This window comes from Stegostoma tigrinum, chromosome 23 (genome assembly GCF_030684315.1).
Source record: "Stegostoma tigrinum isolate sSteTig4 chromosome 23, sSteTig4.hap1, whole genome shotgun sequence".
In the NCBI taxonomy this organism is placed as follows: Eukaryota; Metazoa; Chordata; class Chondrichthyes; order Orectolobiformes; family Stegostomatidae; genus Stegostoma; species Stegostoma tigrinum.
In genome coordinates, this window is record NC_081376.1 from 5904487 (window position 1) to 5919732 (window position 15246).

Consider the following 15246-nt stretch of genomic DNA (forward strand, 5'->3'; position numbering starts at 1 on the left):
GAAAAAGGGTCTGATTGTTATGTGCTCTGGTTATCATTACATTTCCAGGTGTTTAAAATGGTCACACATTATCTTCGCAAAGCTTCGAACTCCTTATCAATACTGCTAACTTGCTATGTTTTCTGATGAAGGAATTGCTAAGGCTGGTGTAACATTATCCAACAGATAATTCTCCAGTGTAGTCAGGAAATGATGAAACAAAATTTGCTGTAGAAACGCAGCTGGCCTGGCAGTGCCATGGAGAGAGACTTACCATTGACTCTACATTCTCCCTACATATGCTGCCAGACCTGCTGTGTCTTTCCAGCAATTTCTGTTGTTGTTTCAGATTTCCAGCAGTTCTTCATTTTCTATTTGCCTTACAGACATGAATGATGATTATTGGAATGTTTGCTGTTTTCTGACTAATAGGTTCCTAGCACTTTGCACATAATACATGACAGTGAGCTTTGTCTGAAGAAGGCTTTCCTCCTACCCTCAGAAATAACTCAACCCTCCCTCTATTGTGATAGTAGGAACTGCCGATGCTGGAGAATCTGAGATAACAAGGTGTAGAGCTGTATGAACACAGCAGGCCAGGCAGCATCAGAGGAGCAGGAAAGCTGGCTTTTCAGGTCTGGGCCCTTCTTTAGAAAGACCCTTCTTTTCTAAAGAAGGATCCAGACCTGAAACATCAGCTTTCCTGCTACTCTGATGCTGCTGGGCCTGCTGTGTTCATACGGCTCTACACCTTGTTATCCCTCCCCCTATGGCACTTTTGCTGAGCTCCTGGTAACTGATTGTGCCTTTGAAGGCCTATTCAAGTTGCCAAAGTCTTACTGAACCAAATGGTTGTTCTCTCATTAGAAAGAGGCAATTGGTGGTGATGCAACCAAAGACCATCGTTCCTCAGGCAAGGGGAGAGGGTGAGGAGAGTCCTTCATGGTAAGCTCAGATGGTACAGGGGTTGAATTCATCTGTTGACGTCACTCTGCATCACAAAGAAACTATCCAACCAACCTTCTTTTTCCTTTATTCATTAAACAGGATGAGGGCATCACTGGCTAGGTAGCATTTATTGCCCGTCCCTAATTGCCTAGAAGGCAGTACAGAGTCAACCATATTGCAGCGGGTGTGAGAATCACATGTGGGCCAGATCAGCAGTTTCCTCCCCTAAAGGATATTAGTGAACCAGATGGGTTTTTTTCCTGACAATTGACAATGGATTCATTGCCACCATTAAATTCTTAATTTCTGATATTTTATTGAATTCAAATTCTACCATCTGCTGTGGTGGGATTTGAACTGGGTCCCCAGAATGTTAGCTGGGTCTCTGGGTTAACCGTCCAGTAATAATACCACTAGGCCATTGCCTCCCCCATACCCCAATAGAGAGTCATCAGCAAACATGCAGCCCCCTGCGCTAGCACCTCCAACAGTTCCAGGGTGCTGTCCTCTTCCCTGGATTTGCCCCTCTTCAATGCTAAAAATAAATTCTGTCAAGACTTTTGAAAAGAAAACCATGTTATATTCAACAGTGACGTCGGAAATCCTTTCAGTCCACTGAACTAAGCATTTGCAGAAATGCTCAGCTGTTTTGTGTGCAGCTGAGAGTCAATCTTCATTGGCAACTTTGGTCCTTAGAGAGGAGGACCGCTGATTGGTTCAATCCCCTCTAAACTATTTTAGCCTCAGCCACGGAAAGTTGCACTAACCTGCACCATTAGCCTCGGAGTGTGTTCAGATGGTTGTCTTGTTGGCCAGACTGAGGACTTTGAGTGTTTCATTTGCATTTGTTTCGCAACACGGACAGGGTGGGGATGTGATAGCCTCGTGGTGTTATTGCTGGACTGCAGCTCGGGAGACCCAGGTAATGTTCTGGGAATCCAAGTTCAAATCCCACCAAAGGAGCAGATGGCAGAATGTGAATCCAATAAAAGTCTGGAATTAAGAGTCTAATGGTGACTATGAAACCATTGCCAATCAATGGGGAAAACCACTAATGTCCTTTAGGGAGGGAAATTGCCTACATGTGATTCTGAACTCACAACAATGTAATAAAATGTGAGGCTGGATGAACACAGCAGGCCAAGCAGCATCTCAGGATGCTGCTTGGCCTGCTGAGTTCATCCAGCTCCACACTTTGTTATCTTGGATTCTCCAGCATCTGCAGTTCCCATTATCTCTCACAACAATGTAGTTGACTTTAAAAACTGCCCTCTGGGCAACAAATGCAGACCTAGCAAGTGACACCTTCGTTCTGTGAATCATCCTCCTGGAGCTCTATCACCCCATTTCCGCCAAGTAGGGTGATATACAATTCAATCCATTGCTCTATTTATTCCCATAGCCCTGCCTTTACATAACACTTTTGACTCTGAAACAGTTTCGCATCAAATAAATGTCAAAATTGTCAATTGCTCAAATTGCAGATCTGTGCTAACAGATTCCTTTCAGGTTGATTTCTTTGTTCGAGGAACAATATCGTTCTCTGTCAAAAGGCTGCAGCGTTTTTATTCATTATAGATTTTATTTGTCAGCAGATCTGAGAGACAGCCAGCGTGTTTGAATGCGATTTACGGCTGAAAAGAGCTTTCTTTAAGGGTGACTTTATTGTGAATGTCACCACCCGTTGGAGCAGCGACAGAGCTCGTGCATTGCCACATTGCCGCAGCCAGCTGCTATCTCTGGCCGCAGCGTGTCTTTCGTTGTCTGTATGAGGAGGCAGATCACTCCTTCGTCAGGAGAAAGGCAGGGAAAGGGGAAACTGGTCCAGCAGCGCTCCTGGCCTCCCCACATAGCCTCCCAGCTCCGGGAAAGTCTCAAGCTCCAGGCAGAGCGGAGTGGGATGATTGCAGACTGAGTCGGCGGAACCCTCACCCCGAGCTTCCCGCGGGCTCCACCTCCCCATGCCCGCCGACATCATCACAACGTGGACACTTGTCGCTGATTTCCCAGGCTGTGACTGCATGTGCTTCGGGTCTGCTTGTGCATTCTGGATAACCATCGCCTTTGTTTTAAAGTGTTTGCCCCTTAATTTTGTACACACATCTTTGTCATTATAAATCGCAAAGTGAGTTGTTTGCAGGAGTACGATAACAGATAATTATAATAGAAAAATATATGATAATATATTATGTAATTATATATTAATCAACTAATTGAGCGGGTCAATGAAATATAGAATCAAACCAGAATGACTGAAAGAATGTGAGAACATAACTATATAATATTATAACAGATAATGTTTGATAATATGTAGCATTATTAAAATTAATTATATAAGATTAGATATGATAATATATAAGACAGAATATATATATATTACATCTCTCTCCACAAAGTGCTGTCCTCCAGCATTGCTCCCTGAACTTCACTGTAAAAATGCAGCTGATGTATTTTCAAATTGTGGATCTGAACTCCATTGATTGGGAAGTTCTACATCTACGTACATTGGAAAGGATAAATTGAGATGACAATGCTGTTCCAAACTGTGTTGAGGTATATTCTAAGAAGGAGGTTTCAACTCTGACAGTAGATTTGGCCAACGTTTTAAGTACTTTCAGTAAATTGCAGGGTGCTACTTCTTCTGTGTAATCTGCACGTGAATAAATCTGACTATTGGTTTTAACCCATGCACAGTTCACTGATGACCTGGTGCTTTCTCATATTTCAAAATAGATAAGCAAAAGTTTCCAAAATTAATGGTCAAGTGCCCAGCACGGTGTTCATACACTGGGAGCAGGTTTTGGTTCATAAGTAACTCAGGTTGCTTTTGGAAACCCGCAAAACATTGGGAAAAACTTGGGGTAAGGCAATAATATGAGAAAGGCAATGAAAACTGCAAGAATTCTTCAAATCAGAATGACTGAAAGAATATGAGAAAACTGTAGTCATTGTAACGAGGACAGCCATACGCCTCATAGAATATGAGTTCCCTGATTGAGGCTGTTACCTTGGCCCAATCAAGGAGCCCTGGCTGACAGGTGAATATCAGAGATGCTGGAATACTACTACCTGATTCTGAATGATGCAATACAAAAGTCAAGGACTGTTCATGAGTAAATAAAAGGTGGATTTATTTCAAAGACCACACCTCATGGGACGCACAGCATGAAGTGAAGGTCTGAAAACCATTGTAAAGCAATTGAGACAAGGTTAAAGTTTTAAATATCAGGTGTATCCACCTGCTAATGTATCTAATAGCAACATTTGCACAAGGAAAGATCACTAGCTCAGTAAGATCCATTTTCATTCAGAGTTTCATTCCCAACATGGTTATATTGCAAAATTGGGAATGAAAATAAATCTTTTGCAAAGCATGGAGACTGCCTCATTTGAAGTTTTAGATAGTTTTATCTGCCCAAGCTGCCTTCAGATCATTCAAACAATGCAGTATGTCTAATGGAGTGGATGGAAAGAAAAATGATTTGGTGTGGATGGATGGCTCTGAAACTGAAGGAACCAAATATGATCCAGAGCATGATCCTTAGAGAGATATCAAAGTCAAAACGTGATCCAGAAGAGATTCAATGGAGCTGTTGTGTAGATAGAAGCATAGATACTAGGATCAGGTGTAGGCCATTTAGCCCTCAATGCTCCATCATTCAATTTGATCACATCTAAGAGAGTGAAATGGATAATAAAATGTGAGGCTGGATGAACACAGCAGGCCCAGCAGCATCTCAGGAGCACAAAAGCTGACGTTTCGGGCCTAGACCCTTCATCAGAGAGGGGGATGGGGTGAGGGTTCTGGAATAAATAGGGAGAGAGGGGGAGGCGGACCGAAGATGGAGAGAAAAGAAGATAGGTGGGGAGGAGAGTATAGGTGGGGAGGTAGGGAGGGGATAGGTCAGTCCAGGGAAGATGGGCAGGTCAAGGAGGTGGGATGAGGTTGGTAGGTAGGAGATGGAGGTGCGGCTGGGGTGGGAGGAAGGGATAGGTGAGAGGAAGAACAGGTTAGGGAGGCAGAGACAGGTTGGAGTGGTTTTGGGATGCAGTGGGTGGAGGGGAAGAGCTGGGCTGGTTGTGTGGTGCAGTGGGGGGAGGGGACGAACTGGGCTGGTTTTGGGATGGGGTGGGGGAAAGGGAGATTTTGAAGCTGGTGAAGTCCACATTGATACCATTGGGCTGCAGGGTTCCCAAGCGGAATATGAGTTGCAGTTCCTGCAGCCTTTGGGTGGCATCATTGTGGCAGTGCAGGAGGCCCATGATGGACATGTCATCTAAAGAATGGGAGGGTGAGTGGAAATGGTTTGCGACTGGGAGGTGCAGTTGTTTATTGCGAACCGAGCGGAGGTGTTCTGCAAAGCGCTCCCCAAGCCTCCGCTTGGTTTCCCCAATGTAGAGGAAGCCACACCGGGTACAGTGGATACAGTATACCACATTGGCAGATGTGCAGGTGAACCTCTGCTTAATATGGAAAGTCATCTTGGGGCCTGGGATAGTGAAATGGACAGCTTAAAAAATAATGTGCTTGTTATTAAATGTATCTGTGTAATATATATTCATTCAATAAACTGTGTTGCATTGATTTAATTTGAATTGCCTTTTTTGTTATTGCATTTCAAATTGACAGCCACCTTTACCAACAACAAAACTTCACATTTTATACTCAGCATACATTCACCTAACCCTGTTTCTGGAAGATAACACAGTGTGAAGCTGGAGGAACACAGCAGGCATCAGAGGAGGAAGAAAGCTGATGTTTCAGGTTGGGACCCTTCTTCAGAAAATAGATATTCTGTTTTTGGAAGGATGTTTTGAAGCTTTCAGACGTTCAATTACACACTGCAATTTTTTTTGCAGATTATCATAACTTCGTCATTTTATAAATCAAATATGTATTTATTTTGAAGCTGTTGAAAACCATTGTAATAAACTTAAATCGTAAATGAATGGGTTTTCTGGTTTCTCAGCAATCTGAAATGTTACATTGTGAGTACCGGACTGAATGGTTGGCTTGAAGTCCAGGAATTTCAGGCCACCATGCCCGTTCCAAGATACGGATTGGCCTGATTCCTTTGTGTTCAATACTGAATTTCACTGTAACCATGAGGGAAAACTGTTGCAATCGAAGGTGCAGAAATCCTGTAAAGGGGTGGTTTTCTTTGATGAATGCCTCTGGAAATAACCACAAAGAGATGCCAATTTGAGAACAGCTGTAGGAGTGCAGCCTTCTTTATGCTGACTGCTTAGCCAATTCATGCACATTACTGACCATGGCCTAATACAAATCCTGCCCAGCCTTTGGCTAAAGTAAAACAGCTAAAACTTAAAATCACAAATCACTCTATTGCTTTTTTAAAAAACACGCAGTTAAATGTCTCTTTCCCTGGTGATGTTCCAAAACAGTTTTGTACACCAACACACAAAGTAATCCTATCAGGTTTCTCTCCTCGATTGGTTGGCTGGTTATTACATGAGTGTGAAAGAACTTTCAATAAATCTAGCCACAAGCTGAGGCTTTGAATTCAACCAACTACAGAGACACCGAGAATTGATGCTCATATTGGGTTTGACATTTGACCTGATCTTTCAACCCTACAAACAAAAGGCCACAGACTATAACCCCAAGCTGATTACAAGCTGCGAGATGTAACCAGTACAAAGCCATTCACTTAACCAGGGCAAACACTTGGAATAATTGTAGCTTGTTATGTGTTAAACTGACACACAAGAACTTCTGTGATCGTTGACCCTTTCATCGAAACACACACTTACATGGGAATTTTCAATTACAGAATTAATTAAGTTTTACTTTTGCGAAAAGCAAATTGACATGTACACCAAAGAGTTTACTTGGAGATTTCCATTTCATTAATGCTCACACTGGGCAGGATGGAAGGTTGGATGTTGGAGTACGTCACATGATGATATATTCACTGACCTTGACTACACACATAAGCCATTGACTATCTGCTGGCCCACTTCTCAAAATCAGGCTCCAGGAGTTAATCTTTCTACCCACCTGTGGTATCTCTTTGCATCTCAAGTTCCATCACTCAGGCCTCCCGAATCACAGTTGCAAACCCCCACTCTTGTTCCATTACTCATGCCTCCAAACACAGCACTCACAGACAAGAATAGGATTTTCTCATTGAATGCAGGTCCTGCTTCAGTGTTAGCAGAAGAGTTGGAAGGGTGCTGGAATACATGGTTGCTTCACTGCTGTTGGGGCTCTCTGCTGATCCTGGGATGGGTTCATTGAAATAATTTGACTGAAGAAGAAGAAGCAGAAAGTCTGCACATTGCCTGCATCAACAGAATATGGTGCAAACAAGTCATGAACTGTTCGTTTCCCGCCCCCCCCCCCCCCCCCCGCACCCCCACCAAGCCCCTAATGATGGACACAAACAATTCTTCAGCCATTCAAGTTTAAAACACCTCAAGGTAAGTTTTCAGCATTACTTTTCGGGATTTAATCTTGTCCATTGCGTCACCAGCCATGACAGAGTAATGCTCATGTCCATTCATTGATCACAATGTGTTCCTACTGTTGTCTCACCAACTGGAGCAGCCCATTATATCCTCCGCAATTCTGTTCTTCAGGGAGTCTGAAGATTAACATTCCTCAGGTGGAGACAGAGTCAGGAGTGGAAGCCTGAAGAATTTGATTGTCATTTTATGACTGTGAGGTTATAGCTGAAACAAGACAAACACATCACAGAGATAACACAGCGTGGAGCTGGAAGAGCACAGCAGGTCAGGCAGCATCAGAGGAGAAGGAAAGTTTAACATTTTGGGTCGGGACACACAGACACATTCAATACTCGTAATCTTATTATGGCGATTCATTATCTGTCATAACAGGAACAATTTGCATCAACTAGACATCACACAATTACAGAACTGTTACACTACAGAAGGATGCCATTTGGCCCATCGTGTCTACACTGGTCCTACTACTGAGTGTCAATCTCCCGGCTTTTCTCCATATCCCTGCAGACCATTTCCATCCAAATAATCATACAATTTGAATGGATTGGATGCCATTTTGAATGGCATTTCTCTTGAATGGCTCAATTGAATCTGTCTCCACGACATTCCCAGAAAAGGACATAGTTTTAAATTTTTTTTACGCAATTCTATACTACATATGTTTTGTTTCATTTATTTTGAAGAACATTCCATTCATCATTAACTGCTCTAGTTTCCCATTATCTTCTTTTAGCTTCAGTATGATGCTATATTTACAACAAGAAATACATCAAATGTCAAAATACTTCTGATGCTAGGAGTAATATAACATTATAGGTTGGTATGGTGGCTCAGTGGTTAGCACTACTGCCTCACAGTGCTGGAGACCTGGGTTCGATTCCACCTTCAGGCGACTGCCTGTGTGGAGTTTGCACATTCTCCCCATGTCTTGTGGGTTTGCTCTGGTTTCCTCCCAAACACCTAAGATGTGCAGGTTAGGTGGATTGGCCATGCTAAATTGCCCATAGTGTTCAGGGATGTGCAGATTAGTAGGGGGATGGATCAGGGTGGGAAGCTCCTTGAGTTGGTGTAGATTTGTTGGGCCGAAGGCATGTTTCCACACTGTATGGATTCTATGATTTCACTGCTGTGCTCTCTCAGTTCTGAGTTTGGCTAATTGTTAAAGTCCATCTCTTACACTGACAATCCTAAGTGAGGTTTGAGAGATGGATTGCTATTGTATGTGGCCAATAGCCTCTGAATATGGTGGTGGGTGTGAAAGGATTGAGCAAAGAGCTCCCCAGAGCTGCTGTTTTGAGGGAGGCAGCTTCCTTGGGGATAGCTATTCCATTAGGAATCAGAATATTGACCTCTGTTGAGGTGTAGGAATACAGGAGCAATGTCTTTGGATATCTGAATATCTTAACAACCCTCCCACAAGGTACACCGATGAGCTCAGAATCTGGTAGATATCAGTCTCACAAATATTTTCTGGCAGTATGGTGGCTCAGTAGTTAACACTGCTGCCTGATAGCACCAGGGATCTGGGTTCAATCCCAGCCTTGGGCAATTGCCTGTATGGGGCTTGCACGTACTGTGTGTCTGCATGGGTTTCCTCCGGGTGCTCTGGTTTCCTACCAGTTTCCAAGGGTGTGCCAGTTAGGTGGACTGGCCACATTAAATTGTCCAGGAATGTGCAGGCTAGGTGGGTTGGCCATGAAATGTAGGGCTACAAGGACAGGGACTGTGCCTGAGTGGGGTGCTCTACAGACGGTCAGTACAAACTCGATGGGGTGAATGTGCTCCTTCCATGGAACATAAGTTGAGCTATTAATCTCTAAGTATCTCTATAATGTTGAGGAATCTCTTGTGTTGTACCATAGACAGTGATCTTGCAGTGGTCATTTGCTGCATATCTAGCTGCTGTAGAGCTGGATGAACACAGCAGGCCAAGCAGCATCAGAGGGACAGGAAACCTGACATTTTGGGCCTAGACCCTTCTTCAGAAAGGCGTTGTGACTCTCTGGTTAAACATACCACTGGCACTCTCTCTCTCATCCTCCCTATTGAATCCACTGAGAATATGACAACCTTCATCTCGTGGTCTCTATTCTTAACCTAAACCATCCAGTTCACCCTGAGTGACCCTAAGCATGAGCGACAGGGTGGAAGATGATATGAGTAATCTCCCTCTTGTTGATGGACTCAGTACTGGATCACTTCCTCTTTCTGTTCTGATGCCAGTTATCTCTGAGAAATAAAATGAGTGCCTTTGTATTCATTGTTTTCTCAACACTTTACCCAATTTGGGATCATCACAGAAGATGTTTGGAGAAATGTTTTCCTTTCATTGATTATTTATATTTTACACGAGCGCTGGGAGAAATTCCTTCACCTGCCCAGGCCTAAATCTTTGTAATTCCTTTCATCACGCTGCCTGTTCCTTACTCTCCTCCCTTAAGACCTTCCTTAAAACTTTGTTTTATGCAAGTTGCCTGTTCTTAGCTGAGAGTCAATTTTAAACACTTTAGTCTGCTACACAGATTGCTGCGATGCTCCTTAGAAAGTTCTACAAAAATCTAACTTGTTTTTTGCAGAACCCAAATGTGAATATCAAATTTTCTACAGTCTCCTTCCCTATTGGCTTCAATTGAGTAGAGAGCTAGAATTTCCACTGCCTTCCCCTCTGTGCAGTTTGTTATTCCTGCAAATGAGGTGCATATTTCTCCAGACAAGAGTATGTTGCTCCTCTGAAACACAAACTGGGTGAACTGACAATAACTGCAGACCAGGTATGTTTCATTTATGGAAATACCATAGAGGAAATTGAGAGTTAATATATGCCATTTGAAGCATTCCCCAGTAATAATAAGGTAATTTTACCACGTTGTAGAGCCTGTAGAGTTAACTTTACTTCATTGGTTTTGAAATAACTTCACAGAGATTGGTACCCTGTCACCAACTCACCCTTTACTTACATGCAGAGAGTCCTTGTCACTGATCGAGCTCCCTCAAAGCCAGCTCTCAGAGTGAACAGAACCTCTGACTCAGAGATCGTAGGAACTGCAGATGTTGGAGAATCTGAGAATAACAAGGTGTAGAGCTGGATGAACACTGCAGGCCAAGCAGCATCAGCGGATCAAGAAGGCTGACATGTCAGGGTCTAGGCCCGAAACATCAGCCTTCCTGCTCCTCTGATGCTGCTTGGCCTGTTGTGTTCATCTAGCTCTACGCTTTGTTATCTCAGAACTTTTGACCCTCCTGTTTACATCTGTCAGCCAGGGCTCCCTGATTGGACCAGGTTAACAGTCCCAATCAGGGAACTCATATTCTATGAGGCTCAGCTGACCGACCTCGTTACAATCACTACAGGTTTATATCCTTTGCTATTTTATTCTGCCTCTACCCACTAATGTTTGCCTCTACTTTAAAATGCCTAACATGCCTGCCAGTTGATGCCATTATATTGCATGCGTCATTAAGCTTCCTCTTACACTAAGGTAGGGATCAGGGATAACAATCTACCAATCTTCAAGTTCATTCATTCCTCATGCTATTCTTTTATTAAATACATTTACTGATATATCCTTCCAATGACTTGAAAGGCTTGTGCATTAGTCCTATGCAGCAATATCTGAATCTGTGAGAGTCTATTAGAGTGCAGTTGTTGAAAATAAGTTGCTTCTAGAGAAAGAAATTGCAGTGTTTTGTGTTACACTGCACCAGGCTCTTATAGCTACATACTGAAGGCAGTTGCCTCATGTTATGGAGAAGCAAGTGGAAGATAATCCTCTTTAAGCATGCATATTGAACCATCATCAAAGTTTCTTATTTCCTAACTTATACTTACCTATGTAGGTCTGCTATGAAATGTAACTTCCTTCTGTAATTTGTTTATCTGGCTGTAATGTTTGTACTTTTAACTATGTCCTATTTCTAACTTATACAATGAATCACTGTAAGGTGATACAATTTTGTTTCTTTTTTATGCCCCTTTTTTGTACCTGGGATTTGTACCAAGGTACTTTGTATCTATGGTGGTGCCATGAGGACAACTTTGTAAACTTTCCACTGTACTCCTGTACTTCTGTGCTTGAGCACTCGTGACAATAAAGGCTATTCTATGCGATTCTATTTTGTACTTAAGATTTGTTCCAAAATACTTTGTATCTAAGATGGTGCTGCGTGTTGGTGATATTGTACATTTTTGACTGTACTCCTGTTCTTTTGCAACTTGAGTACACCCAGGTTGACAGGGCTGTTAAGAAGGCATGCAGTGTTTTACCTTTTATTAATAGAGGGATCGAGTTCCGGAACCAAGAGGTTATGCTGCAGCTGTACAAAACTCTGGTGCGGCCGCATTTGGAGTATTGTGTACAGTTCTGGTCACCGCATTATAAGAAGGATGTGGAAGCTTTGGAAAGGGTGCAGAGGAGATTTACTAGGATGTTGCCTGGTATGGAGGGAAGGTCTAACGAGGAAAGGCTGAGGGACTTGAGGCTGTTTTCATTAGAGAGAAGAAGGTTGAGAGGTGACTTAATTGAAACATATAAAATAATCAGAGGGTTAGATAGGGTGGATAGGGAGAGCCTTTTTCCTAGGATGGTGACGGCGAGCATGAGGGGGCATAGCTTTAAATTGAGGGGTGAAAGATATAGGACAGTTGTCAGAGGTAATTTCTTTACTCAGAGAGTAGTAAGGGAATGGAACGCTTTGCCTGCAACGGTAGTAGATTCGCCAACTTTAGGTACATTTAAGTCGTCTTTGGATAAGCATATGGATGTACATGGAATAGTGTCAGTTAGATGGGCTTCAGATCGGTATGACAGGTCGGCACAACATCGAGGGCCAAAGGGCCTGTACTGTGCTGTAATGTTCTATGTGCCAATAAATCTAATTCTAATGCTAATTTTTAGTAATATTTGTTCAATAAGGGAACAGAGAGTCAGCTAATGACTAGCCAATCCAAGTCCAAATCCTCATCGGGCTGAATTAGATATTTCAGTAACTTTGGTGTGGGGATTGCAATCCTGGATTACCCTGCATCCATTCAAAGTGATGTGAGCAGCACCTAAACTTGGAACAGCCTGTTAAGTCTGTAAGCATGCTGTTCAACAGCGACTGTAGTCATGAGAGTGGTAAATGATGGGCTATCCAGTTTTGACATTCCTCATTCATTTTAATTGTGAACTGAAATGATTTTGAAAAGAAAGGAGCGTGGATCTAAAATGACTGTAGTGGTTACTTGATTAGGCTTATGAAATGAATGTGAGATAAACAGGACAATCTGAGTTAAAAGGAACATTTAATCAAAAAAGACATGAAACTCAATTCAGCGCAAATTTACCCAAATCTCTTGGACTAAGGTTTAAACCTTCATGAAAGTTTCATGTGTAGTATTGAAGGCTGCCTGTCAGTTAACTCACTTTTTAAAAAAAATGATGCCTGTCACAAGAATAAACAAGTGAACTATATTTCAGGAAAACAGCTTTTAAGCAGATCGGAGAAGAAAAATTGATTTGTAACACAAAACCCAAAGATTCTCTTTCTCATTCCCTGCCTAGTATTTCAAAGGACACAGTCATAAAATTAATTGGAGAAACGTCGATTGTCTCAGAACTCAAGAATATTGACGGATTTTACGCTGATGAGAATATACGATATCCATTAAACAATCATGGTTAAAATTAAATTAAAATCAAACTCCTCAAGGACTTTAAAAAAACTGTATATTCTTTACTTTTTTCTGACATAATAGACAATCTCTCCATAAGAACAAAGAACATAAGAACTAGGAGCAGGAGTAGGGAATTCAGCCTCTCCAGCCTACTCCGCCATCTAACATGATCATGTCTGATCTCATGTTAGCCTTAATTTTACTTCCCTGCCTGCTCTCCATAACAAAGAACAAAGAACAAAGAAGATTACAGCACAGGAACGGCCCTTCAGCCCCCTAAGCCTGCGCAGATCGAGATCCTCTGCCTAAACCTGTCATCTATTTTCTAAGGGTCTATATCCCTTTGCTCCCTCCCGTCAATGTACCAGTCTAGATACATCTTAAAAGACAATATCATGTCTGTATCTACCACCTCTGCTGGCAGTGCATTCCAGGCACCCACCACTCCCTGTGTAAAGAACTTTCCACGCATATCTCCCTTAAACTTTACTCCTCTCACTTTGAACTCATGACCCCTAGTAATTGAGTCCCGCACTCTGGGAAAAAGCTTCTTGCTATCCACCTTGTCTATACCCCTCATGATTTTGTGGACCTCAAATCAGGTTCCCCCTCAATCTCTGTCTTTATAATGAAAATAATCCTAATCTGCTCAACCTTTCTTCATAGCTAGAAACCTTTAAACCTTAATTAAACATCTATCTATTTCCTCCTTAAATTTGCTCAATGTCCCAACATCCATCACCTTCTGGGCTAGTGAGTTCCACAGTGCCATGAGAGAAGTAATTTCTCCTCATCTCTGTTTTAAATCTGCTGCCCCCTTATCCTAAAACTATGGTTTCTGGTTCTAGTTTGTCCCATTAGAGGGAACTGCCTGTTTACATCTACTTTGTCAATCCCCTTTAGCAACTTATACATCTATTAGGTCTCCACTCAGTCTTCGAAAGTCTAGTGTGTATATTGCCAAAACTGCTCAATCGCTTTTTGCAAGAAAGACTGCCCATCTCTGTAATCCACCCAGTGAACCCCGCTTGAACTGCCTGTGATATAATTACATCCCTCTTCAAATAAGGCGACCAAAACTGTACACATTACACCAGGGCTTTTTATGTTGATCAGATGTGAATCTTCATTTATTTTTGCTTCTATGTCTTCACTGCTGTCACAATGCCCACCAGAGATTTAAATATCTTAAGGAGACCTTCCCTTAGTAAGAACACAGTCAACAAATTACTGTTCATAACTGTGGGTCTAGTGTTGTTTTAATAAAATTAGAGAAATTGCTCGGGGTAGGCAAGAAGAAACTATTCCCTTTGATGGAGGCTTCAGTGACCGGGGGAAATAGATTTACAGTAAGGGACAGGAGCTTTAAAGGAGCTGTGAGGATAAACCTCTTCACCCAGAAGGTGGAAGTAGTCTGGAACTGTAAGTGTAGTAGAGGCAGAAACCCTCATAACAGAGATAATGAGAACTGCAAATGCCAGAGAATCTGAGATAACAAAGTGTGGAGCTGGATGAACATAGCAGGCCAAGCAGCATCTTAGGAGAACAAAAGCTGACGTTTTTGGCCTAGACCCTTCATCAGGGTCTTCATGTGTGCTCCTAAGATACTGCTTGGCCTGCTGTGTTCATCCAGCTCCACAGTTTGTTAACCCTCATAACATGTACACTAGCAATGCCAAGGCATACAAAGCTATGGGCCAAGCACTGGAAAATAGGATTAGAATTGTTAGGGATAATGAGGACTGCAGATGCTGGAGAATCCAAGATAACAAATTCTGAAGCTGGCTGAACACAGCAGGCCAAGCAGCATCTCAGGAGCACAAAAGCTGACGTTTCGGGCCTAGACCCTTCATCAGAGGCCCTCTCTGATGAAGGGTCTAGGCCCGAAACGTCAGCATTTGTGCTCCTGAGATGCTGCTTGGCCTGCTGTGTTCATCCAGCTTCACACTTTGTTATCTTAGAATTGTGAGGGAGTTGTTTTTTACTAGCATGGACACAATGGGCGAAAGAGCCTTTTTCTGTGCTAGGTCTCTGTGACTTATTTTGATCAGAATGCGTCTGCTTTTGGGTTATGTCTGAACTGGGAGGGATGAATTTACGTTTAAGTAGCACCTTCATTCTTTGGGCAAGTCAATTTAAAAAGCTGGATCTATTTATTCTAAAGCAGCGTA